Raw genomic sequence first — 26,811 nt, 5'->3', positions numbered from 1 at the left:
TTGGGAATATGGAAACATGTCCAAGGCCTTCCCAAGTCCTTCTTTCATTGCAAATTGCAAAGAAATTCCAGACACATGTCCTAAACTGTTCCCTCCACAATGAATTATAATTATGCCTGGATGATGCTGTGTCTCCAAAGTAGCAGAGAGGTACTAAGTCCAGCCACTTCATTCCACACACTCCATGCCAGTGCACTTCCACATGAGGGAATCCAAGATCTGTAGCTACTCCACAGTGTTCTGCATGCACCTCCAACCAATGTATCCATGAGTCTCCCAAAATCCAGATAATCTGTTTTCTAAAACACACAGCGATAGCTATCTGTTCTTCCCTCAGGAAAAAGACTTTCTGACAAACTCTCTCCTTACACAACACACCCAGTAAACTTTATTGACCAATCCCTTGCTCTACTCATTCTCATTTGCATGCCTCTCCACCCCAAAATCCCCATATGTAATACGCGATGTCCGTGGACTACCGCCATGTCCGCGGACCTATCGAAAATCTGAGCCATTTTTGGGGGGGGGGTTTGCAGATGCTTGACAGACACCTGCTATTTTTATGTATTTGTTCTTACTTTACTCCTAAAATCTTCACATAACCTTCTCCAAAGCAACCCTTACATTCCAAAACACTGTGGCATTTCACATAAAAGATAAAGGAATGCCATCTTCTTTAAAATAAACAGCATTACTGGAATCAATATTCTCATTATTACAGAAGAACATACCAGCTCTAAGCATGAAAGCACACATGCCTCGGTTGATTGCACACCTAGCAATGTTTTGCTGAGGACAAAAAACAGAACTATTGTCCCATATTTCCCTAAGTACTAATCCAGAAAAAATAACTTTGGCATTTGGAAGGATGTTCATTACTGCTTAAATCAAGTGTTCCAAATCTGCCAACAGAGTAGGGGCACTGACATAGCCCAAATGGAAAGCACCAGAGTGCAAAACTACCACATGGGGACTGTTCATCCTGCCCATATCTTCACAAACTCGTACAATTCCCTGTACATTGCAATCAGCCACAGTGCTCCACACCACCTCCACTCCTTTAACATAAAAATTGTTTGCCACATGCCTGCATTGAGCATACTGCTGTAAAGCATGAATAAAAATATCTCCAACCACCAACACCCTTTCTCCACCTCTACCATCTACACTACACAAAGCCTCTTTCAACACAAATCCACAACCTCAACACCTGATTGGATAATCCCTACAATCCCCTTTCCATGGTGGATTTGCTAGAACACCCTGGATGTGGCACGCCCTGTCCGTGGACAGCCGCGATGTACGCAGAGCGCGTAAGTTTTGGACAGCCCTTCTACCCTTTCCACTTCAATCTCTGTGCCATTCCCTCATTGGATGCAGCTAAGCAGTCACATAACTATCCACCAATCACATCCAAGACCTCTACATCTAACTCCATTATCAGAGTTCAGCACTTCAAATGTACTGTTGATCACTCTCAGTACAAGTCTCACATCATTGGAAAGCACCTACTACAAAAACGACTGTACAAGTCTCCAAGATTTCTACTTGCAGCTGCATGCATATCCACATGCATGAATACAAACTGCAGGTATGCATATTTTATGCAGAGTACATGTACAACTCTTATAAATGCATATAAACAGAGTAATTGCCACTTAACCTGTATTACCTATAACATGAACTTACTATAATTTTTCCCATCTGCCACAATCAACTGTCACTTCCAAACCTGTCTGCTATCTAAATTATTTTTTTACACACAAAACTATCTAAAAAATTACAATATTAAACGATGGGAGAAATAATAGTATCATTGTGGAAAACCACTTAGTAGTCTATTATAAAATTACACACAGCCAGGATACATTCCTGCATCTCTAAACACCCACACAGATAGACACTATCAGTGAAAAGCTCCCAGCTGAAATAACACCACTGCCTGTACATCACATCCTCCTGCTTTATTACCCACACTTCACAAATGCATACATTCTATTCTTTTCTATTCAGGTTCTGCCATTTACCTTATAAAAATTACAGAATAAGTATATCATTAATTCTTCTATCTCCTAAAATGCAATAACACAGCCTTAAGAAACCAAGTGAGTTTCATACACTTAGTATTCTAGTCATTTGCAAAGCATGTTGAACTAACATATTGTAAGTAAAATATAAAGGCTGCACATAGTCACAAGAAACTGCATGCACACACTATTTCAGTTATCAAACAACAATACTACTACAAAAACATAAACATCAACGTCTAAATTAACATCAGTGCTATAAACACACAAAATTGTAGTGAAAACCACTCTCCTTAAAAGCAGCAGCATCTGAAGTACAACCAACAAAAGAAACCTGCTCATTCCAAACAAAAATAAGTAAGTACAATACTACCATAATATTTTTACTGTTACTCAAACACACTGTGGTGTTGATTCATGGAATTTGTGCACCAAAAAATGTTTTTTTGTGCACCATTCTCCTCACAAAACCCCATTTGTTAAACAAGGATTTGCAGGCAGAATGGCACACACATCCCCGTTTTCCGGTGCACAAATTACATAACTCAGCCCCTAGAATGTTAATATTGCAGAACAAAGAACTGTTTTAATTCTATACCATTAGATTTAGTATTGTGCTGCTCCTCACCACTAGCTTACTTTATACTGTCATATGAACCCCAGTATAGTAACACACAAATACAAGAATAGCCTTCCCAACTATTTGTAGCTGCCCAATGCACAATCACACACCACCACATACATCCTTACCATCATACTCAAACACTCATGCACACAGCACACATACATTGCAGGACAGCTCAACCATACCTTCTTTTTGTTGCAAAAACGCCAAAGAATGCCTACCAAAAAAGCAAGTCCGGAGAAAGCAACACAGAAGTAGAGTAAATGAAAATAAAAGTGCACAAAATAAGAACCCATCTCTAGCAGAATTTGTAGAAAAAGTTCAAACAAAAGAGTCATTAAGCGAAACAAAACAAGCTTCGAGTACAAAAACATTGCCTCCTCCTTCAAAATGTAAAATGAAACAGAAAGTGATTAACAGGAATTCAGCTACCACTATTGCTAACACTGCTCCTATAAATCTTGATGCTGTGGCAAGTAACCATACCAAAAAAGTATTTTACAAAAAATGTCCCACCACAGAGTCCTTCAGAATCTTCTAAAAACAGGAGAGAAATCATGCACAACCCTTAAAACCTACCATAGAAAATGTATTTTACAAGCTCTCATTAACAGTGCAATCCTTCTCAAAAGGAAGTTATTTATTTTAGTGTTAAACAGAATGAACCCACTAACAAAACTAACTACTAAATCACAAAAAAGACTTCTCAATAAACGGAATGTGAACAAAAATAAATTCTTAAATATCTGTGGAGGTGAATGAAGTCACACTACGAGCACAGAACCATAATTCAATGAAGAAGTATACAAACAAAAGCAAACAAACACAATTGCCATACATAGCAGTGGATGTAATAATACCATTATGGAAGAAGAAACGCTGCTCACAAAAATATCCCCAGAAAACTCAGTATCATCTCTCCATCAGATTGAACCAAAACTTCCAATGTACAGATGGCCGTGGATGTAAATGTGTAACATTGACAAAAATATTTCAAATCTTTACGCCAGTTCCTCAAAATGAAACTACTACAAAATATGGATACCTGTCCAGTGCCTAAAAACACAGGACTACAAGGACATTAATTATCCTGCATTTCAGGACCTAATTGCAAAAGCACCTTAGATCATATCAAAATGGTATCAGCACATCAATCAACTATAAAACATAGTCCATAAACTGTAATATGCTAAAAGTCCAGCTTTAGCATTAGACAATTTAAATAACAATCTTCTACATGGTACAGCCAAAGACCTACTCGAAGAAATAGAGCATATCCAGAGAAAATATTTTGGAAGTGAAAGCCACTTAAAAAATGCAATAGCTTTACAACAGACTAGGAACAATTCTTCAAATGGCAATCTTCTATTACACACATACAAAAAAGAAATACTAAAATTTAAAAGTACATCCGCTGAAGTACCAAACCATGTGTGTGTGTGTGTGTGTTGCCGCAGAACTTTTTTATAAAAGTAGCACAAAGACTGTATACATAACATACACAATAGAAGACAATGAAGATTCCAAATAGTTTGAATTAGCTCTCTATCTTATAGCAGAAAACAAATATGAAATAAATGACCCCTTAATACTTTGCAGTTACTGCACTGCAAAACATGACAACAACCAAACTCCTTCATGTGCTATCACAAATAACTTAGAATTATTCCCACTACCAAAACCCTTGCAACAACTCAATTTATATGAGAGCATCATAATTCAAACAGTGCATCCATTTCAAGCAATAATACGGTCTCAACCAAAAACAGCAAAATTACCTCCTTCAGAATTAGTGAAAGGTATTTGTAGCAAAGTAGTTTATTTACCATTAGACCTGAAAGAAAATGTACAACATCCATTAGAACAATCTTTAATTGTCTTAGTAAATGGTGTACCTACAAAAGACAAAACAAATTGGCAACAACTCGTAGACTAACATAAAGTTAGATAAGCCTTGCAATATCTAAACAACAACAATGAATACTACAAAGAAATTAATATTGAAGAAAACCTGGGGGAAATGACTGAAATAATTCAAGAGTCAACAGACTCTGGTCAATTTGAACTTCTAAATCCTGCTACAGTATCCAATATTTTAGACCATTATACAATTCATCCATTCCACTCTAAAGACACCATAGATGATGCACTAGAAACATACCAAATGCGACAAACCAAAGGATCACCAATCAGCATATGGAAAAAAGTATAGAAGCATGTGCTTTTCCTCTACTCTTCCCTACTGGGCAAGATAGAAGGTACGATGACCCACTCAGATAACAGCATCAGAATACCGCTCATTACGAATGTATTCTGAAGATCCCAGATTTAGACAAAATGTGGAATACATATTCCACCTACACATTGAAATCAGGTACCAATTTTCAAAATATTTCAGCTACGCAATTACAACAAAAAGTACAAGAAAAGCATGAGGTTTTACAATCAAGCATTACAAACATGTTAGCAAACATGTGTGATACTAAAGAGTACTGGTTCCAACGTCACGGAGATGTCCGTTGTATGATAAGAAACCTTGGCCCACCCACTTGGTTTGTTACATAACGTTGTGCAGAATATGCATAGGAAGATTTACATGATTTCCTACGCATGTCAAACAAAAACAAAACATAGATATACTAACAACTGGAGAACTTTGATTCTAGATCCTGTTAATGTTTCAAGATATTTCCATCATCGCTTCATTGCTATGCTACACTTTATTTGTAATAAAACTGTTCCTCCCCTCAGAGAAGTGCAACACTTCTTTTGGAGAAAAGAATACCAAGCCAGAGGAGCACAACATATCCACATGCTTTTATGGATTAAAGATGCTCTTAAATTTGGTCAAGACAGTTTATCGAAAAATATGTCTCTTGTGAAATTCCATCAGAAGCAACAAATAGTGATCTTCATGCACACATTTTACAATTTAAAAGACACAAATGTGGGAAATATTGCCGTCGGATATACAAAAACAAAGGGACATTCTACACCAAATGCTGCTTTTGTTTCCCTGGACCAGTTACAGCAACAGTTTAAGTAAATAACTTCATGTATTCAGTTAGACATAGTGTTAAAGGTAAATCACCTATGATATTATTACATAAAAAGTACAGAAAAAGCAAAATATATCAATGATTACAATGCAATAATTGCCTTCTTATGGAATGCAAACATAGATGTGCAGTACATTGCAGACAATTCCACTGCAGTTGCACGATATGTTACAGCCTACTTAACCAAAGCAGAAAAAACAGAGCTTCAAGACCTCTGGGATGACCTATCATCAGACAAAACACTGTCTCAGAAATTGTACAGCTTAGGCATAAAAATGTTCTCTCGTAGAGAATGTGGCTGCTATGAAGCAGCAGATCGTTTAACTGGTACTGCTTTGTATGGAAAATCTGAAAATATAGTATGGCTAAGTCTTGGTCCTGCTGAATCTAGAAAAAGAGTTCTCAAATCATACGACGACATAGAAACAATTGCCAAAAATGATCCCAACAGCCAAGACATTTTGATAAACAATTTACTAGACACATACTACCCAAACAGGAGTACCACTTTGGAAACCATGTCTATACCACATATCCCAAAACTTCACATACAAATATCATATAAAACCAGATGAAAATAAAGGTAGATACAGAGTGACAAATTGTGAAGGCACTTAGTGAAACTTACCAAACAAAGCTTAATTAATCATATCAAATTGTCATTAAAAACTCCTGAACATAAAGAACTATATTACAGGTCCCTGCTACAACTTTTTTAAACCATGGAGAAAAGAAGAAGAGTTACTAGATATCTATGTCTCATATGAAGATGCTTTCAAAGCAAATGAAAGCACTATAACTGATGTAAACTTTACAAAGTACCAAACAATGTTGCACAATGAACAGCAACACGAAGACGAACTCCAGGCCCAACTAGATAAGGACACTCCCGACAGTAGTCAACCTTCTATAACAGGAAGCCAAGAAGCACTGGGAAAGCCACTAATAGCAAATGAGGCAGAATTAGCTATGACAGAAGTAGAAAACACCATGTGTCACTATGAAGAAGATACAGAAGACTTAACTGTACTGCGATCAAAACTGAACAATGAGTAGTGTAGCATTTTTCAAGAAGTAACACTAGAAATTGCACATGGTGCACAACATGAAAATAAAGAATGTACCTGCCAAAATTACAAACCTATACTACTATACGTCAGTGGTCAAGCTGGTTCAGGCAAAACCTTCTTAATCAAAATCATCAGCAAGTTCCTTCAACAACTGACAAACAACCAACTATCAGCTGTTGTAACTGTCCACACAGGTTTATCCTCCTACAACATAGGCAATGTCACTTTACACCGATTACTACTCCTTCCAATAGAACACCAAAACAATTTAGAATATTACAAACTTTCTACAGAAGCTGCAATGTAACTACGCAGAGTGTTAAAACAAATGAAAATGCTACTAATAGATGAAGTGAGCATGGTCTCCAACCTAATGTTTGCTTTGATTCACCTCAGATTACAAGAAGTACTCAAAACAAACTACGAAGAGCTCTTTGGAGGAAAACACATTATTGTTTTCAGAGATCTTCTTCAATTGACACTAGTGAAAGGTGAACCTATTTTTAAAACCCCAGGACACAAACTCTGCCATAAAACTGTTGGCAGCATAGGAAATGTCAACCTTTCACAACATTTTCAATACAGAGAATTAACAGAAAACATGCGCCAGGCTGCAGACCACACACACGCCAACATTTTAAAAATGATTAGTATTAAAAACCCGGCACATCCATGCACTGTATGGCCATAACGCATGTTCTACTGATGTCATGAAAAAATTAGCTCACAAAAATGTCAATTTTATGTCCTTGATGCCAACTCTTGCAAGCTGTTCAAAATTCAACAAAACAATGTTGATAAAAGAAATGCAACCAATAATTGAAATTTGCTCCACAGACAAACTGGACACACATGGTATGACACTACCCATGTGTCAACAAGCCACAACAAGACTAAATACCTTAGAAAACTCTATCTCCAACACAGCTGGTTTGGAGAAAATATCAAAATGATCTTTAAACTGTAGAGTAATGCTCAAACATAACCTTGACATGGAGCAAGGACTAGTTAATGGAGCACGTGGTACAGTTATTGGCTTTCAAACATACCCATGTGACAACAGCATTCAGTTTGTCAATATTCTCTTTGACAAACTATCAGAAGTAAAAAGGATAGGACGCACAACAACTCGATTCCTTCTTTTCAAAGACATGTATGTACGCGGAGAGCAATTTTCTCTAACTCCAGCATACGCAGTCACCATTCACAAATCACAAGGTTTTACCCTAGATAAAGCAGTGATTCGGTAATGCACCTAAGACTCTTGGCCCTGGCCACAACCACCACAGCATATCACACCCATAGATCACACCCATAGAATCAAACATTTTAACTCTGCTATATGGGCTACTGCATTTTTTATGTCGGCGGACAGCCACAGTGACCACAGACATGACAAACACATCAGGGGCACCTGCCACCTAAACAAATACATCATTTGACCCATCTCTTAGACCCCCACCCTCCCCAAGCACTTTTACACACCAACACACTCCCCAAAATTGTATTTCTCCCCCATTCGTCGCCACGCTGTGTGTGGATGTCCGTGGATCCAAGATGGTGGGCGCATCAAAGCAATATGAGGCACCTCTTGCTTCATTAAAGCCAATCAGCAAACACCTTGCATGTCTGCAGACAGGACACCAATTGGCTAATTGGCTTGCATCATGTCCGGGGACATGCAACGTGTCCTCCTATTGGCTGGAGTGAGGCATGAGGTGCGTCACATCGTTTCGATGTGCCTGCCATCTTGGATCACAGCGCGGTGGTGAACAGAGGCAAAATGCAATTTTGGTGAATGTGTTCGTGTGCAGGAGTGCTTGGGGAGGGTTGGGGAGTAAGACATGGGTGAAATACTGTATTTGTTTGGGTGGCAGGTGCCCCTGATGTGTTCACCATTTCCGGTCTTCGCGGCTGTCCGCAGACATACTAAATGCACTACTAGCTATTTTACTTTAGAATTATGTTGGTTTTGGGTTGTTAGTAAAGCATTGATTGTAATTAAAATCCCCTATAAGCAGCGCACATACCACAGTCAAAATATTTGGTAGCATAGGTGTGTTATGCTGTAGTGGTTGTGGCCCAGGCCTAGAGTCTCGGATGCATGGCCGAAGGCCATAGGCCATGCAACCGAGACTTTAGGCCCTGGCCACAACCACCTTAGCATAACACACTCATAGAATCAAACACCCATCAAATATCCACAACCCACACATTTGGGTACTGTTTCAGTTGAAGAGTTTGTATGTGAAGTTCTGGCTAGGCTCTGTAGTTAAGATGGTAGAGTTTGTAACAAGGACTGCCTCATAAAATACCCTTTGGAAGTAAACATTTTGGATTGTGGTGTATGGTTAGATGTTTGCTTGAATGGGTGTGTTATGCAGTGGTGTTTGTGAGTCAATTTTTTGTATACTTACTGTTGAGTTTTCTTTTGTGGTTGTATGCAGTTTTTTTCATGATATGGGTAACTGGACTAGACATACTTTTTCGATCTCTATGATAAAAGAAAAGATCACATGTTAGAGTAGGTAGTTCATAATGAGTTATTGCATTGCATAATAGATATTTCTGTATTTTATTGACCCTTGTATTTAGTACTTTACAAGTGCTATAGTTCAAACCAGTGTACTACACAATTTGCTCAGTTTCTGTGTTTGTTTAAATCATTGGGTCTGTGGGAAAAATAATCCATGCTGGATTTAAAAAAAAAAAAAACTTCTATGTTGTGGTACAATATAATTATTTAATTGTTTTACTGTTCATTTCTTGTTTCTTGCTAATATTCTATCTGTTGGCTTGTTGCAGATTTGTGGGACCTGTTGGCGTATTCTAATTTTTAATTTCTAATTTTATGCTATTCATGTATCTGTTGGGTTGTTGCAGATTTTTTGTGGCAGTTAGATACCTGTTGGCGTATTATAACTGTATATTTCTTGTTTGATTTTAGTGGTATGTATTTATCTGTTTGCTTGTTTCAGAATCTTGGGACAGTTATATTCCTGTTGGCATATTCTAACTGTGTATTTCTTGTTTCATTTTAGTGGTATTTATTTATCTGTTTGCTTGTTGCAGAATCTTGGGGCAGTTAGATACCTGTTGGCGTATTCTAACTGTGCACAGTTTTGAAGTTGAAGTTTTGCTTATGTTCATCCATAGATTACGTATTAAATTTTGGTTTTAAGAACATTAAGTAAGCGTTTACAAGATTTGCTGGTAATCTCTGCTTTAGAGTAATGGTACTATCATTACATTGGAACCATCCACAATTCTTTTTTATATATGCAGTGTAGTGAACTGCATTGGTTGTGGCTCCTGCGTGGTAAATTATACCTATTGTTGCGAACGTTTTCTTACCAAGTGATACTTGACCATGTGTGAATCCAGTCAGTTTACAGTTGTTTTTGGAACTATCAGCATGGTAACGTAAAAGCATTACTATTACTAATTTACTATGTGTCTGTATTTGTGAGGTGGAGTGATTATCTGAATTGCAGGTTGTACATAATCTGCCATGGTTTGCATTTTGTGCAATTTTCTTAAATGGAATGGATTCACAGTTAGGTATAGATACATACACAAAGTGTTCAATAGGGACTTGTTCCTGTGCCACATGGCTGCAGAGTGTGCATGTATGTTTCCACATGTATGAAATCTGGAATATTTCATTTATAGGTATGTTTCTGTTTTCCAGTACTTGTAGTAAGAACATTAGAAATTCTTGTGGATCTTCTTGTGAGTTTAGAGTGAATTTGACCAATCCAGCACAGTAGTCCAATTCTTGTCTTATTCCATGATCACTGTAAGTGTTGTCAGGATTGTTGGTTGCATTTCTATGAAGGACTAACATTTGCAAACACAATTGGTCTGTACTGTGTTAAGTACATTTTCTCAATAATTGGTGGCAATTGAAATAGAATATTTATTGCTACACTTGTGTAGCAATTTACAGCTGTTGTATTTGAAAATTTGAATGGACCTGACAGTTCTTTGTCAAAGTCATCTGTTCGCAGTTTGTGTTGCTTCTTTGAAGAAGTAGCTGAGTTACTTTGAGTAGTAGATTCTTCTTTGGTTGTGGTACTTGATGTTCTATTTATTTCTTCTTTTTCTTTGGAGGAATTGCAGTGATATCCTGTATCGTTTCAGTTTGAAGTAGTTTTCTTTTACAACATTTTGCTTTTTGTGGAACAGGATAGGTTTTTGGATGGGGGTGTAGAGTGAACGCAGCCTATTGTATTCTAGAATGCAAGGAATATCTGCATTTACTTTAATTGCATCAAAGTTGATTAGAAATTGACCGTCAAGTGTACGTAAGCGTGATAGTGCTACATAGCTCATGCCTTCTTTAAAGATTGTGCTACGAATATCTATTAGTGCTTTATCTAGGGTAAGACCTTGTGATTTGTGAATGGTAACTGCGTATGCCAGAGTTAGTGAAAATTGTTCTCTGCGTACATACATGTCTTTGAAAAGAAGGAAGCAGGCTTTTGAGCGTCCTATCCTTTTAACTTCTGATAGTTTGTCAAAGAAAATATTGACAAATTGAATGTTGTTGTCACGTGGGTATGTTTGAAAGCCAACAACTGTACCAAGTGCTCTATTAACTAGTCCTTGTTCCACGTCATGATTAAGCTTAATCATTAGTCTACAGTTTAAAGATAATTTTAATATTTTCTCCAAACCAGCTGTGTTGGAGAGTTTTCTAAGGTATTTAGTCTTGCTGCGGCTTGTTGACACATGGGTAGTGTCATACCATGTACGTCCAATTTATCTGTGGAGCAAATTTCAATTATTGGTTGCATTTCTTTTTTCAACATTGTTTCATTGAATTTTGAATCACTTGCAAAAGTTAGCATCAAGGACATACAATTGATATTTATGTGTGCTAATTGTTCCCTGACATCAGTAGCACATGAGTTATGGTCATAGAGTGCATGGCTGTGCCTGGTTTTTAATATTGATTTTGTTTCTTGAGATAGTACACCAACTTTAATACTTTTTAAAATGTTGGAGTATGTGAGGTCTGTAAGTGATTTCAATCTGGCACTTCACCTAAGTCAACACCTAGCGTGTAATGCACAACTGAAATCCTTATTTATTTTTGTCTAAAAGTTATTTTATTCTGAACGATGTACCACTCATATCACGCCCGTCTCCTGGCACCCCCCCCGGTCACACTGAACCAGAATCAGGCTGGTTTGCAAAGTTAAAATGTTTATTTATGTAGTTACAAATTCAATCACACTATGTTTTAATGGGTACACAATGATCATCAATGGTGTGATGTAACACTAAATATCTCTTTAATCACAAGGATCAATAGTGAGCAAAACATTCAGCACAGAAATAATACTTCTGTGTGCGTGTTCAGAACAGATAGCAGTGTGGTTACTATTTCCCCCTGCACACCCCTCAACCCCCCAATAGATAATGTAAGGGATAGGAAGAGAGAGCAGGTATTCAAGAATGGCAGAATTCAAACAAAATATCAATCCCAATTTCCCCCCAACAACACAAGAGAAAAACAGAATTTATTGGCAAGCTGTCAAAATGGTTTTAAAATTATCTTGAGGATGGATTGTGCAGAAAACACTAAGGGCCTGATTCATGGATCATTTGCGCCGAAACAAATGGGATTTGTGTGCCATTCTGCCCTCAAATCCCCATTTGGGATTTACAGGCAGAATGGCACACAAATCCTGTTTTTTTCAGCGCAAATAATCCATGAATCAGGGCCTAAATATGGGCTAAATTGCTGAAATTGTTTACATTTTTATGGGAGCCGCTTTGGATAATTGCATACAAACTCTAACAATAATTTGATACTAAGAAACAATGTGAAATCTTAAAATTGAGGTCACAAGCAATCAAAAGCTGTTTTACACGTGTCAGAAATTCCCTAAACGAAATTTGTGGCAAACTTTTCAGTGCACAGTAATCGTGATTACGGGAGAACTATATGGATTGCGAAGCTGGGATGTTAGCTACAAGCGGAATTTGACATTGTGTTTCTAGCACTAAAATTGAAGGAGCTATGGACGTTTTAGTGGAGGTTGTTTTTCTGAGACAGGCGCAAGAATGGGATACAGGAATGCAGTTTTAAAATGACAAAAAGGATTTCTTACACTATGTTAAAGACTACCAAAAAGTATAATGCGACACAGGAAGGTCATTCACAGCCGCTCATAACAGTTCAGGTGTGGTACTCTACTTTCTGTTTGGGTTGGGAATTATTTTCTTAATTGATCAATAAGAAATTAGGGTTTAAGAACACATATGAGAGAAAAGTCCATACAAAGATAGTTCTAACAATACTGGCTCGGAAAGAAAGAGAAGATGGGTTTAAGATAGGGCTTGACTAAGCAAGGTACATAGGCTAGTCACACAGTTCTATCTATAGATACTCACTATATGTGTTTCAAATGGACCCGTCAGGATTCTGGTCAGGGATTCCTGTCAGGGATTCTGGTCAGGGATTCTGGTCAGGACAGACTGGCAGCGTCAAGGCGATCTGGACACCACACGGCATGACTGCACTGGATCTAATCTGCGATGGCTCTGGTCACCGCACGGCACAACTGGATTGGATATTTTGGTTCTGATGATAGTTCTTTTAGCAGGAAAGCAGTACAGCACAGCACAGCTGTTTCTTTTGTTCCCCTTAGATTTGTGGGGTTTCTTCTGGTTCTGAATAAGTAAGGCCCAGCTGAAAATGGTTCAGCTAATGGAATGGGCCTTTCTGTTTTGCCAAGTTTCTGGAGTGTGGAGCAAGGAAGATGGATGGTTTTTCTCCAGGGTGCTCTGCCAGCAATCGGTTAGTGGGTGAATCTGTGTATCTTTCTAAGTCCTGAGCTGTCTCTATTTAGGCTTGTGATAAAGGGGAGTGTGTGCTGGTTTATCCTAAGTGCGCCACTTTGCCAGGGATTGTCAGGGTCTCCTCTCTTCCTTGATAGGAGAAGAACAGGGTGTCACCATGATGATGTTTGTTTATGAGGCTTAGAGTCCACCCCTGTTCTCTTGAACACAACATCTACTTTTGGTACAATACATATTTCCATGTGTGCAACCTCTATAACAATCATATATAGGTAACATATTTTGTGTAGCAGATACTCCTCCAAACCCTGTTGCTGTAAGATCATGTGTCTGCTTTTTACAGAATGTTGCCCTTTTTGTCTGGAACACAATGTCCAATTTCGGAGCAAATTTCTAAAAATGTGCGCATTAAACATGAGCATAAGTATATGAAGTTTCATGCTTCTATCAAAAATACATTTTGTGTAATATCACATGTTCCTCCGTTTCTTCCTAGAACATGTCAGAGGGTTCTGGCGCCTTTTAAAACGTCCAGTCAATATTAACATTAACAATACTGTTATTTTTGTCTTTTTAACAATTTTACACAGTTAGTTATCAGTCTTTTTAAAATGTGTCTTTGGTCCTTGTTAAGCTACAAATGGTTGTTTGTCTCCTCCTCCTTCTGTCTTTCTGCAGTTCAGAAGCAGTCTCCTCCCAGTTCCTCCTGGGCCCAGGCCATTTTACGACCCTTCACCTTGGCAGTTCCTGTAGCTGGAGGATGTTCATTGTTTCTTTCCCCCTGCAGCTCAAATTCTCCTCCCACCCTATAATCATCACTTAGGTGTGATTTCCTGGGGAGGGACGCAGAAGGGAGAGACCTGGCCTCTGTGGGGGAAGCTGTTATACTGGTTTGGTTGCTTTTAGTCAGGCTTACATTCAATGTCATTCTATTGCATTTTGTCTTTGCTTAAACAAACTTGTAATTTCAAAACAAGCAATGAGAATGCTTATTCCAGATTCTAAACCATGGGATTAAACAGTTACAACATAGGTTACTCTCAGTAACAGGTCACTTAGTTTTCACCATTTGATTTCAGTTTGTAAAGGGGTAAACTTCTCATGCATGCTTCTGAAAGCTGTCATTCAAGCGGCCGAGGGTACTGCACGCAGATCTTGACAGATTCCACAGGCAGGCAAATTTTCCTGTGGATGTTTCTTTGACAAATTCAGCTTTTCAAAACATTATAAATTCACAATGATTTCTTGAACTATGTGAATTGTAGCACCCATCAAGAATATTGGATGTTTGAGGGTGTTTTGTACCGGCATGCTGCAGTTTCAGCAACCCAGATAAAGGATTTAAAAGCAAGATTTTGGATTTCTTTCAGCATAGCACTGCTTTTCCCTCTGTACTCCTTTTCCACTTGTTGTGGATCCCAGTGACATGTTTCAGGAGTGAGATCTCTGTTTCACAACTGACAACATGCATGGCAGATTGGGCAGCCATCTTTTTGTGTTGCAAAGCACGATTTGCATAGGTTATGCCGTGCACAAGGGTTTTGCGGGCATTTTTATATTTCTGGGACCATAAGAACACAGTGATGCTGCATGGCAGAGCAAAAGTGGGTTAAGACATCCCTCAGGTCTGTATGTTTTCTGTTAATTCTCTATTGGAAATGTTGCCAAAGGTTGACATTTCCTATGTTGCCAAGTGTTTTATGGCACAGTTTGTGCTCTAAGGTTTTAAAAAATAGGTCCAGTTTTCACTGTTGTTAATTGAAGAAGATCTCCGAAAAAAATAATGTGTTTTCCTCCAAAAAGCTCTTCGTAGTCTGTTTTGAGGACCTCTTGTAATCTGAAGTGAATCAAAGCCAACATTAGGTTGGAGACCATGCTCACCTCATCTATTAGCAGCATTTTCATTTGTTTGAAAACTCTGCGTAGTTCCATTGCAGCTTCTGTGGAAAGTTTGTAATAGTCTGATTTGTTTTGGTGTTCTGCTGGAAGGAGTAGTAATCAGTGTAAAGTGACACTGCCTATGTTGTAGGAAGCTAAATCTGTGGGGGCAGTTACAACAGCTGAAAGTTTGTTGTTTGTCAATTGTTGGAATAACTTGCTGATGATTTTGATCAAGAATGTTTTGCCTGAAACAGCTTCATCACTCACATATAGCAGTATAGGTTTATAGTCTTGACAGGTACAGTTTTTATTTTCATGTTGCACACCATGTTCAATTTGTTTTGTTATTTCTTGGAAAATGGTACGCTGCTCATTGTTCAGTTGTGACTTCAGTACAGCAAAGTCTTCTCTAGCTTGTTCATACTGAAACATGGTGTGTTCTACTTCAGTCATGGCTAATTCTGCCTCATCTGCAATTACTGGCTGTCCAAGTGGTTCTTGGCTTCCTTTTACAGAAGGTTGACTACTGTCGGGAGTGTCCACTTGTTGTTGGGCCTGGGGTTCTTCTTCATGTTGCTGTTCATTGTGCAACATTGTTTGGTACTGTGTAAAGTTTACGTCAGTTACAGTGCTTTCATTTGCTTTGAAAGTGTTTTCATAGGAGTCATATGTATCCAGTAGCTCTTCTTCTTTTCTCCATGGTTTAAAATGTTGTAGCAGGGACATGTAATACGCTTCTTTATGTTGAGGAGTTTTTAATGACAATTTAATATGATTAATTAAGCTGCGTTTGGTAAGTTTCTCTAAGCTGCCTTCACAATTTACAACTCTGTATCTACCTTTCTTTTTATCTGGTCTAATATTATTTTTGTATGTGAATTTTTGGGCTAGGTGGTAGAGACATATGGTTTCTAAAGTGGTACTTCCCTTTGGATAGCATATGTCTGGTAAATTGTTTTTCAAAATGTTTTGCCTGTGGGGGTCATTTTTGGTTATTGTTTCTATGTCCTCATAACATTTAACAACTCTTTTTCTAGATATTTACTAGGACCAAGGCGTAGCCCTACTATGTTGTCAGATTTTCCATACAAGGCAGTGCCGGTTAAATGGTCTGCAGCTTCATAGTAGCCACATTCTCTATGAGAGAGCATGTTTATGGCTAAGCTGTACAATTTCTGTGATAGTGTTTTGTCAGATGATATGTCATCCCAGAGGTCCTGAAGCTCTGTTTTTCCTGCTTTGGTTAAGTAGGCTGTGACATATCGTGCAACTGCAGTGAAATTGTCTGAAATGTGCTGCACATCTATGTCTGCATTCCATAGGAGGGCAATGATTGCATTTTAATCATTGATGCATTTTGATTCTTCTGTTCTTTTTATGTAATATGTGTTCTTAGGGGATTTACCTTTGACACTATGTCTGACTGAAGACATGAATTTGTTTACTTGACCTGTTGCTGAAACTGGTCTAGGGAAACCAAAGCAGCATTTCATTTGGTGTAGTATTTCCTTTTTTTTTTATATTTGCAACGACAATATTTCCCACATTTGTGTCTTTAAACTTGTAAAATGTGTGCATGAAGGTCACTATGTATTGTTTGTGAAGGGATTTCACAAGTGACATATTTTTGGATGAACTGCAAAACAGTGGCATCAATGTCCTAACCAAATTTAGGAGCATCTTTTAATCCATAATAGCATGTGGATGTGTGGTGCTCCTCTGGCTTGGTATTCTTTTCTCCAAAAGAAGTGTTGAACTTCTCCAAGGGGAGGAACAGTCTCATTACAAATAAAGTGTAGCATAGCATGAAGCGATGATGAAAACATCTTGATACATTTACAGGAACTAGAGAGCAGAGTTCTCCTGGTGTTTTTATATCTATGTTTTTGTTTCCTATGCATTGGAAATCATGTAAATCTTCCCATGAATATTCTGCACAACTTAATGTAAAGAACCCAGTGGGTGGGCCAAGGTTTCTTATTATACAGCGTACATCTCTGTGACGTCCGAACCAGTATTCTTTTGTACCACGCATGTTTGCTAAAATATGTGTAATACTTGACTGTAAAACCTCATCTTTTTCTTGCACTTTGTATAATAATTGCATAGCTGACATATTTTGAAAATGAGTACCTGATTCTAAAGTGTGTGCAACTCTGTAGCATAGAGTTGCTAGTTTACTTTCAAAGAGAATGTAGAATATGTATTCCACAGTTTGTCTGAATCTGTGGTCGTCAGAATACATTCGCAAAGAGCGATATTCTGATGCTGTGTATCATCGTACAATCCTCCTTTTCCAGTAGGAAAGAGTAGAGGAAAGGCCTGTGCTTCTATACTTTTTTCCCATATGCTGATTGGAGATCCTTTGGCTTGTTGCATTTGGTACGTTTCCAGTGCATTATGTATAGTGTCTTTAGAGTATAAAGGATGAATTGTATAATGGTCTAAAATATTGGATTCTGTAGCAGGATTTAAAAGTTGAAATCGACCAGTTTCTGGTGACTCTTGAATTATTTCAATGGTTTCTTTCAGGTTTTCTTCAATATTAATTTCTTTGTAGTATTCATTGTTGTTTTTTAGATATTGCAGGGCTTGTCTAACTTTATGTAGGTCCACGAGTTGTTGCCAAATTTTGTTGTCTTTTGTAGGTACGACATTTACTAAGACAATTAAAGATTGATCTATTGGCCATTGCACTCCTAGAGTGTGTACATTTTCTTTGAGATCTAATGGTAAATAAACTACTTTGCCATGAATGCCTTTCACTAATTCAGAGGGAGGTAATTTTGCTGTTGTTGGGTGAAGGCATATTATTGCTTGAAATGGGTGCACTCTTTGAATTATGATGCTCTCATATACATTTAGTTTTTGCGGGGGTTTTGGTAGTAGGAATAATTCCAAGTTATTTGTGATAGCACCCTGAAAGTGTTTAGTTGTAGTGAAGTTTTGCAGTGCAGTAATTGCAAAGTATTAAGGGGTCAGTAATGTCATATTTGTTTTCTGCTGTAAGGTAGAGAGCTAATTGGAACTATTTGGAATCTTCATTGTCTTCTATTTTGTATGTTATGTTTACAGTTTTTATGCTACTTTTATAAAAAGTTCTGCAGCAACACACACACACACACACAGTTTGGTACTTCAGCTGAGGTACATTTAAACTTTAGCATTTCTTTTTTGTATGTGTTTAATAGAAGGTTGCTATTTGTACATTAGTTGCTAGTTTGTTGTAAAGCTATTGCATTTTGTAAGTGGCTATCACTTCCAAAATATTTTTTGAGATATTCTCTATTTCTTCGAGTAGTTGTTTGGCTGTACCATATAGAAGATTGTTATTTAAATTGGCTCGTGCTAAAGCAGGACTTTTAGCATAGTAGAATTTTTGGACCATATTTCTTATAGTTGAATGATGTGTTGATATAATTTTGATATGATGGAAGGTGCTTTTGCAAATATGTCCTGAAATGCAGGCTAATGAATGTCCTTGTAGTCCTGCGTATTTGCGCACTGGACAGACATCCATATTTTGTAGTATTTCATTTTGAATAGTCTTTTCTTTTTACATACTGATTGAGCATCTGGCGTAAAGATTTGAAAGATTGTTTGGCAGTGTTACACATTGATGTGCACAGCCATTTGTAGACTGGATGTTTTTTTTCAGTAGAATGGAGAGGTGATACTGAGTTTTCTGGGGGTATTTTTGTGAGCAGAGTTTCTTGTTCCATAATGGTGTTATTAAGTTTTTCATACCATTGTCCACTGCTATGTATGGCAATTGGGTGTGTTTGCTTTTGTTTACATGCTTCTTCATTAAAATATGGTTCTGTGGTCGAGGTGTGACTCCACTCACCTCCACAGATGTTTAAGAAGCTATTTTTGGTGATATTCTGTTTATTGAGAATTCTTTTTTGTAGTTTAGGAGTTCGTTTTGTTAGTGGTTTCATTCTGTTTAAAATTAAAATAAATAATTTCATTTTGAGAAGGATTGCACTGCCTACGAGAGCTTCTAAGATTAATTTTCTATGATAGGTTTTAAGGGTTGTGCATGATTCCTCTCCTCTTTTTATCAGGTTCTGAAGGACTCTGTGGCAGAACATTTTTTGTAAAATATTGTTTTGGTATGGTTACTTGCCGCTACATCAAGATTTATAGGTGCAGCGTTAGCAGTAGTGGTAATGAAGTCTTGTTAATCACTTTCTGTTTTGTTTTACATTTTGATAGAAGAGGGAACGTTTCTGTACTGGAAGCTTGTTTTGTTTCACTTAATGACTGTATTAACTGTTTTGTTTGAACTTTTTGTACAAAATCTGCTAGAGATGGATGCTATATGAAGTTTCATGCTTCTATCAAAAATACATTTTGTGTAATATCACATGTTCCTCCGTTTCTTCCTAGAACATGTCAGAGGGTTCTGGCGCCTTTTAAAACGTCCAGTCAATATTAACATTAACAATACTGTTATTTTTGTCTTTTTAACAATTTTACACAGTTAGTTATCAGTCTTTTTAAAATGTGTCTTTGGTCCTTGTTAAGCTACAAATGGTTGTTTGTCTCCTCCTCCTTCTGTCTTTCTGCAGTTCAGAAGCAGTCTCCTCCCAGTTCCTCCTGGGCCCAGGCCATTTTACGACCCTTCACCTTGGCAGTTCCTGTAGCTGGAGGATGTTCATTGTTTCTTTCCCCCTGCAGCTCAAATTCTCCTCCCACCCTATAATCATCACTTAGGTGTGATTTCCTGGGGAGGGACGCAGAAGGGAGAGACCTGGCCTCTGTGGGGGAAGCTGTTATACTGGTTTGGTTGCTTTTAGTCAGGCTTACATTCAATGTCATTCTATTGCATTTTGTCTTTGCTTAAACAAACTTGTAATTTCAAAACAAGCAATGAGAATGCTTATTCCAGATTCTAAACCATGGGATTAAACAGTTACAACATAGGTTACTCTCAGTAACAGGTCACTTAGTTTTCAACCATTTGATTTCAGTTTGTAAAGGGGTAAACTTCTCATGCATGCTTCTGAAAGCTGTCATTCAAGCGGCCGAGGGTACTGCACGCAGATCTTGACAGATTCCACAGGCAGGCAAATTTTCCTGTGGATGTTTCTTTGACAAATTCAGCTTTTCAAAACATTATAAATTCACAATGATTTCTTGAACTATGTGAATTGTAGCACCCATCAAGAATATTGGATGTTTGAGGGTGTTTTGTACCGGCATGCTGCAGTTTCAGCAACCCAGAAAAAGGATTTAAAAGCAAGATTTTGGATTTCTTTCAGCATAGCACTGCTTTTCCCTCTGTACTCCTTTTCCACTTGTTGTGGATCCCAGTGACATGTTTCAGGAGTGAGATCTCTGTTTCACAACTGACAACATGCATGGCAGATTGGGCAGCCATCTTTTTGTGTTGCAAAGCACGATTTGCATAGGTTATGCCGTGCACAAGGGTTTTGCGGGCATTTTTATATTTCTGGGACCATAAGAACACAGTGATGCTGCATGGCAGAGCAAAAGTGGGTTAAGACATCCCTCAGGTCTGTATGTTTTCTGTTAATTCTCTATTGGAAATGTTGCCAAAGGTTGACATTTCCTATGTTGCCAAGTGTTTTATGGCACAGTTTGTGCTCTAAGGTTTTAAAAAATAGGTCCAGTTTTCACTGTTGTTAATTGAAGAAGATCTCCGAAAAAAATAATGTGTTTTCCTCCAAAAAGCTCTTCGTAGTCTGTTTTGAGGACCTCTTGTAATCTGAAGTGAATCAAAGCCAACATTAGGTTGGAGACCATGCTCACCTCATCTATTAGCAGCATTTTCATTTGTTTGAAAACTCTGCGTAGTTCCATTGCAGCTTCTGTGGAAAGTTTGTAATAGTCTGATTTGTTTTGGTGTTCTGCTGGAAGGAGTAGTAATCAGTGTAAAGTGACACTGCCTATGTTGTAGGAAGCTAAATCTGTGGGGGCAGTTACAACAGCTGAAAGTTTGTTGTTTGTCAATTGTTGGAATAACTTGCTGATGATTTTGATCAAGAATGTTTTGCCTGAAACAGCTTCATCACTCACATATAGCAGTATAGGTTTATAGTCTTGACAGGTACAGTTTTTATTTTCATGTTGCACACCATGTTCAATTTGTTTTGTTATTTCTTGGAAAATGGTACGCTGCTCATTGTTCAGTTGTGACTTCAGTACAGCAAAGTCTTCTCTAGCTTGTTCATACTGAAACATGGTGTGTTCTACTTCAGTCATGGCTAATTCTGCCTCATCTGCAATTACTGGCTGTCCAAGTGGTTCTTGGCTTCCTGTTACAGAAGGTTGACTACTGTCGGGAGTGTCCACTTGTTGTTGGGCCTGGGGTTCTTCTTCATGTTGCTGTTCATTGTGCAACATTGTTTGGTACTGTGTAAAGTTTACGTCAGTTACAGTGCTTTCATTTGCTTTGAAAGTATTTTCATAGGAGTCATATGTATCCAGTAGCTCTTCTTCTTTTCTCCATGGTTTAAAATGTTGTAGCAGGGACATGTAATACGCTTCTTTATGTTGAGGAGTTTTTAATGACAATTTAATATGATTAATTAAGCTGCGTTTGGTAAGTTTCTCTAAGCTGCCTTCACAATTTACAACTCTGTATCTACCTTTCTTTTTATCTGGTTTAATATTATTTTTGTATGTGAATTTTTGGGCTAGGTGGTAGAGACATATGGTTTCTAAAGTGGTACTTCCCTTTGGATAGCATATGTCTGGTAAATTGTTTTTCAAAATGTTTTGGCTGTTGGGATCATTTTTGGTTATTGTTTCTATGTCCTCATAACATTTAACAACTCTTTTTCTAGATATTTACTAGGACCAAGGCGTAGCCCTACTATGTTGTCAGATTTTCCATACAAGGCAGTGCCGGTTAAATGGTCTGCAGCTTCATAGTAGCCACATTCTCTATGAGAGAGCATGTTTATGGCTAAGCTGTACAATTTCTGTGATAGTGTTATGTCAGATGATATGTCATCCCAGAGGTCCTGAAGCTCTGTTTTTCCTGCTTTGGTTAAGTAGGCTGTGACATATCGTGCAACTGCAGTGAAATTGTCTGAAATGTGCTGCACATCTATGTCTGCATTCCATAGGAGGGCAATGATTGCATTTTAATCATTGATGCATTTTGATTCTTCTGTTCTTTTTATGTAATATGTGTTCTTAGGGGATTTACCTTTGACACTATGTCTGACTGAAGACATGAATTTGTTTACTTGACCTGTTGCTGAAACTGGTCTAGGGAAACCAAAGCAGCATTTCATTTGGTGTAGTATTTCCTTTTTTTTTATATTTGCAACGACAATATTTCCCACATTTGTGTCTTTAAACTTGTAAAATGTGTGCATGAAGGTCACTATGTATTGTTTGTGAAGGGATTTCACAAGTGACATATTTTTGGATGAACTGCAAAACAGTGGCATCACTGTCCTAACCAAATTTAGGAGCATCTTTAAATCCATAATAGCATGTGGATGTGTGGTGCTCCTCTGGCTTGGTATTCTTTTCTCCAAAAGAAGTGTTGAACTTCTCCAAGGGGAGGAACAGTCTCATTACCAATAAAGTGTAGCATAGCATGAAGCGATGATGAAAACATCTTGATACATTTACAGGAACTAGAGAGCAGAGTTCTCCTGGTGTTTTTATATCTATGTTTTTGTTTCCTATGCATTGGAAATCATGTAAATCTTCCCATGAATATTCTGCACAACTTAATGTAAAGAACCCAGTGGGTGGGCCAAGGTTTCTTATTATACAGCGTACATCTCTGTGACGTCCGAACCAGTATTCTTTTGTACCACGCATGTTTGCTAAAATATGTGTAATACTTGACTGTAAAACCTCATCTTTTTCTTGCACTTTGTATAATAATTGCATAGCTGACATATTTTGAAAATGAGTACCTGATTCTAAAGTGTGTGCAACTCTGTAGCATAGAGTTGCTAGTTTACTTTCAAAGAGAATGTAGAATATGTATTCCACAGTTTGTCTGAATCTGTGGTCGTCAGAATACATTCGCAAAGAGCGATATTCTGATGCTGTGTATCATCGTACAATCCTCCTTTTCCAGTAGGAAAGAGTAGAGGAAAGGCCTGTGCTTCTATACTTTTTTCCCATATGCTGATTGGAGATCCTTTGGCTTGTTGCATTTGGTACGTTTCCAGTGCATTATGTATAGTGTCTTTAGAGTATAAAGGATGAATTGTATAATGGTCTAAAATATTGGATTCTGTAGCAGGATTTAAAAGTTGAAATCGACCAGTTTCTGGTGACTCTTGAATTATTTCAATGGTTTCTTTCAGGTTTTCTTCAATATTAATTTCTTTGTAGTATTCATTGTTGTTTTTTAGATATTGCAGGGCTTGTCTAACTTTATGTAGGTCCACGAGTTGTTGCCAAATTTTGTTGTCTTTTGTAGGTACGACATTTACTAAGACAATTAAAGATTGATCTATTGGCCATTGCACTCCTAGAGTGTGTACATTTTCTTTGAGATCTAATGGTAAATAAACTACTTTGCCATGAATGCCTTTCACTAATTCAGAGGGAGGTAATTTTGCTGTTGTTGGGTGAAGGCATATTATTGCTTGAAATGGGTGCACTCTTTGAATTATGATGCTCTCATATACATTTAGTTTTTGCGGGGGTTTTGGTAGTAGGAATAATTCCAAGTTATTTGTGATAGCACCCTGAAAGTGTTTAGTTGCAGTGAAGTTTTGCAGTGCAGTAATTGCAAAGTATTAAGGGGTCAGTAATGTCATATTTGTTTTCTGCTGTAAGGTAGAGAGCTAATTGGAACTATTTGGAATCTTCATTGTCTTCTATTTTGTATGTTATGTTTACAGTTTTTATGCTACTTTTATAAAAAGTTCTGCAGCAACACACAGACACACACACAGTTTGGTACTTCAGCTGAGGTACATTTAAACTTTAGCATTTCTTTTTTGTATGTGTTTAATAGAAGGTTGCTATTTGTACATTAGTTGCTAGTTTGTTGTAAAGCTATTGCATTTTGTAAGTGGCTATCACTTCCAAAATATTTTTTGAGATATTCTCTATTTCTTCGAGTAGTTGTTTGGCTGTACCATATAGAAGATTGTTATTTAAATTGGCTCGTGCTAAAGCAGGACTTTTAGCATAGTAGAATTTTTGGACCATATTTCTTATAGTTGAATGATGTGTTGATATAATTTTGATATGATGGAAGGTGCTTTTGCAAATATGTCCTGAAATGCAGGCTAATGAATGTCCTTGTAGTCCTGCGTATTTGCGCACTGGACAGACATCCATATTTTGTAGTATTTCATTTTGAATAGTCTTTGCTTTTTACATACTGATTGAGGAGCTGGCGTAAAGATTTGAAAGATTGTTTGGCAGTGTTACACATTGATGTGCACAGCCATTTGTAGACTGGATGTTTTTTTTCAGTAGAATGGAGAGGTGATACTGAGTTTTATGGGGGTATTTTTGTGAGCAGAGTTTCTTGTTCCATAATGGTGTTATTAAGTTTTTCATACCATTGTCCACTGCTATGTATGGCAATTGGGTGTGTTTGCTTTTGTTTACATGCTTCTTCATTAAAATATGGTTCTGTGGTCGAGGTGTGACTCCACTCACCGCCACAGATGTTTAAGAAGCTATTTTTGGTGATATTCTGTTTATTGAGAATTCTTTTTTGTAGTTTAGGAGTTCGTTTTGTTAGTGGTTTCATTCTGTTTAAAATTAAAATAAATAATTTCATTTTGAGAAGGATTGCACTGCCTACGAGAGCTTCTAAGATTAATTTTCTATGATAGGTTTTAAGGGTTGTGCATGATTCCTCTCCTCTTTTTATCAGGTTCTGAAGGACTCTGTGGCAGAACATTTTTTGTAAAATATTGTTTTGGTATGGTTACTTGCCGCTACATCAAGATTTATAGGTGCAGCGTTAGCAGTAGTGGTAATGAAGTCTTGTTAATCACTTTCTGTTTTGTTTTACATTTTGATAGAAGAGGGAACGTTTCTGTACTGGAAGCTTGTTTTGTTTCACTTAATGACTGTATTAACTGTTTTGTTTGAACTTTTTGTACAAAATCTGCTAGAGATGGATGCTTATTTTGGACACTTTTAATTTGATTTGCTCTACTTTTGCGTTGCTTTCTAGAGTTGCTTTTTGGTAGGCATTCTTTGGGGTCTGTTGGAGAAAAAAAAGGAGTGTGGGTTAGGCTGTTGTGCAGTGTATGCAAGCTTTGTGCATGAGTGTCTGGGTATGATGGTAAGGATGATTGTGGAGGTGTGTGATTGTGCAATGGGTAGCATTATCAAGTTGGGAAGGCTATTCTTGTATTTCTGTGTGACTATACTGGGCTTCAGATGACAATATAAAGTATGCTACTCGTAAGGGGAAGCACTAATAGCACATCAAATGGTAAAGGGTTAATATACTTGTTTGTTCTACAATACTAAAATGCTAGTGTGTTTGAGTAACTGTTAGAACATTATGTTAGTATTGTACTTACTTTTTGTGTGGAAAGAGTAGGGTTCTTCTAAGTCCTTGTTCGTACTTCAGACACTGCTTCTATTCAGGAGAGTGGTCTTCACTGCAATTGTAAAAGAAAGAAGTTAGTGAATATGTGTGTTTATAACACTTTTGTTTATGTAGACATAATGTATTTGTAGTAGTAGTAGTGTTTTCTTACAACTGAGCATAGTATGCACATGCACTTTCCTTTGCCTATGTGCATCCTGTATATTTTATTTAGAATCTGTTAGTTGAATATGTTTTACAAAGGAGTATAATAGTAAACGTATAGAACATACTTGTTTTTTTAATGTGATGTTATTGGATCTTAAGAGATAGAAGAAATAATCATATGCATTTTTTGCTATTTTTACAGGGTAAATGGCAGAGCTTGTACAGAAAAGCACGCAATATATGCATTTGTGAAGGTGTGGGAAATAAAATAGAAGGAATTCATATAGAGGCAGTGGTATTGTTTGAGCTGGGAGCCTTTCTTATGATATTGTCTGTGTGTGTGCTTGAATGAAGATGCATGTACTCATCCTGGCTGCGTGTAATTTTATAACACACTGGACAGTATTTTTCATAATTATACTGTTATTTCTCCCATCTTATAATATGAAATACTATTTTTTTAGATAGGTGTAAACAAAAATGTGGAGAGCAGAAAGATTTACAATTGACACTTCATCATAGCAGATGGGAGAAATGACAGTAAGTTCATTTTACACGGTAAGTGGCAGTTATTCTGTTTATATTTTTATTTATTTTATTTTCCATTTTTAAAGTGGTCACACAGCCCGCGGGCATCGAGATGCTGTTACAGGGA

This window comes from Ambystoma mexicanum, chromosome 6q, assembly GCF_040938575.1.
Source record: "Ambystoma mexicanum isolate Mex_15411 chromosome 6q, UKY_AmexF1_1, whole genome shotgun sequence".
In the NCBI taxonomy this organism is placed as follows: Eukaryota; Metazoa; Chordata; class Amphibia; order Caudata; family Ambystomatidae; genus Ambystoma; species Ambystoma mexicanum.
Note: the sequence above shows the minus strand (reverse complement) of the source record.